The sequence below is a fragment of the Gadus morhua genome, chromosome 6, assembly GCF_902167405.1.
Source record: "Gadus morhua chromosome 6, gadMor3.0, whole genome shotgun sequence".
Lineage (NCBI taxonomy): Eukaryota > Metazoa > Chordata > Actinopteri > Gadiformes > Gadidae > Gadus > Gadus morhua.
In genome coordinates, this window is record NC_044053.1 from 7321043 (window position 1) to 7323485 (window position 2443).

General features: G+C 42.6%; 1 protein-coding gene across 3 annotated transcripts in view; it reads right to left on the reverse strand.

Moving 5' to 3' along the window:
- Positions 1 to 223: 223 nt before the first annotated feature.
- nsmfb (NMDA receptor synaptonuclear signaling and neuronal migration factor b) overlaps positions 224 to 2443 on the reverse strand; it is a 39017-nt gene continuing 36797 nt past the window's right edge. For all 3 annotated transcript variants that reach the window (XM_030359674.1, XM_030359673.1, XM_030359672.1), the window contains one exon: positions 224 to 2443. This exon is cut by the window's right edge and continues 2754 nt beyond it. The gene's annotated coding sequence lies outside the window, so the exon portion shown is untranslated.

The following is a 2443-nucleotide window of genomic DNA, read 5'->3' on the forward strand; positions in this document are numbered from 1 at the left end:
TTTGCGAAAAAAAGGAATCAAGCATTAGAGGCCAAGGATCACAACCATAATTGGCTGTCGTTCACCCCCATTTTCAAGTTGGGGTAAGTTTTTGTCAACGGACAATAAATTAATAAAAAAGTTTTCTGCTATAAACTATAACAATTTCCTTGTTGCACCACCATGATGTAAGAATGACACTAGAACAAGGTAAAGGTAGAACAATGACACTAGAACAAGAATGCAAGGTAGAACAAGGTAAAGTTTACTGGCGGAAGATAATACAAAACAGAACATTGATTCCCAAAGGTTACTACTTGAGGTGCTTCTTAAATAGATGTAGCCTACAATGAAAACATACAATGTTGTCCGTGTTCTTTCTTTAATTAGTTCAGTTCAAGTCAATTACTTACTGTCAATCAATTCAAATCAGCTATAACAAAGCTAATTCTTGTTAAAAACAAAGACTGTTAAAGACAATTTAAACCTCTGGAAACGCTAGATTAGTACCTCCGATGTGCTGTTCCAAAAACTCTCAGATGGCGTCTGACACTGAATTGTAGTGAATCGGACACATTACTTTCAGATTGTGCTCCCCCAAAATACAATCAGAGCCCGGCGGGGGAATGTCGCGCCAATCAAAGCCATGTCAATCAATCACCAACACGCCAAGAGAACCGCGCTCCCCGGCCGGGCACAAGTTACAACGTGGCAATCAACCCCCATTCCGTTACTAGCCGACAGATGGCCAGACTGACAGATGGATAAAAAAAATGATCGTTTTGAATGATTGTTCTAAAATGTGGAACATAAAATTTGGCGCTGCATCAAATAGACTCCCTGATTCGGGTAATGGTGGTGGTTAAATGGGAGCAGCAGGAGGAGGGGTGAGGGCCTGGGGTAAGCCAGGCCCTCACCCCCACTCCTGCTGCTCCCAGAAGAGATGACTGAGGTCAGAATGTGGATCGTGAGGGATTGGGGAGTTCTGCGTTTTGGCTCCACTGAACACGGAGATGAGACTTTCTTTATATAATTAGCTATATCTATCTCCGTCCTGTCCATCTCCCCGGCCGGTCGGGAGCCCCTCAAGAGATCACCATGGCATCTAGTTTGACGGAGACCAGGATGTCAGTGCCGTGGACAATGACATATCTGCCTCAGCCGGGGGCTCAGAATACCGCGTCGCCATCCGCATCGAGGGAGTGCTGAGAAACGTTTCGTTGTAGGCCTACATTGAAAACCCAGCGATGTACACTCTCACGCATTGAGCGTGTTTGTGCCAATTCGCTATTACGCAAACTTTTTCAATAATATATCCTTGTTGTAAATAATCATACGCTGCGCGCCCAACCCTCGGGGTGAAACCGAGCAGAGCTCTTTGAAATGTGACCGCGACTGTACGCAGACGGAGCTGAGCGCACTGAGCTCGGCCCAGTCTCACCGCAGTAGCGACGGCCCGCTGAAACACTTGGTTTAAGCCGTCCTAGTTTTCCTATCAGCCCACAGCTGTTTTGGAAGTGAGCTAAATAAAGAGGGCAACGTCAATTGCTTTTCTTCGTTAAGATGTGGCAAGCTCATAGAAGCGTAAGTAGGTCATTAGGGCCCCAGTGCAATAACTGTTGTGGGCCCCCCCTGCTACCCAATACAAATATATTCTGAAATATTATGTTTGTCAAATTCCAATTTGAACAAATACACTTACAAAATCCTTTGATTCAACAGATAAATAGTATTTATATAATGCCAACATTTATGAATCCATGCCTTTACACATTATTTTCAGTGTTCATGTGGCTTTCCGGGTAAAGAGTTTTTGTAAACTTTACCCTGAAAACAATCCACAGCCATACAAACATTGATGTTTCTTGACGCGTCCCCTTCGAGAATTTAAACTTAAGTAAACTGTTCATGACTCATTTAAACATTAGTCAGGATCACCCGCTACCAAAAACCGAACCTAGTGCTCAGTAGTGAAGTCATGGGAGTCCATTCCAAACACAATCCGACAGGCCCAAAAAAGCAAGATACAACAACGACATGGAAACATGATCAGGCCTACTACTTATTTAATAAGTTACTATGATATGTACTGTTATATTTGACAGGGATATTCATACACAGTTAATCCTGAGTTGACCATCTCTGCAGAAGAAGAACACAATAACATGATATTATACTACGCCATATACAATATTTTCTTTACACATCCTGTGACACACATAGTTTCCACTGGGGATCAATAAAATAATTGTATCATACCGGAGACAGAACACATTATACGTACAACACATTATCTGTCATGGCACAGTAAATCAATTGTGTTTGGATTGAGGAGGTACTGCAGGCTAAACCTAAACTGGATCGCCAAGCAAAAAAGAGGCAAAGTTGCAGTTTTCAATAACAGTGCAGTATGATCCTACACATTGTGTATTGCTACAGAGTACGAGATTTTAACAGTGAGTGA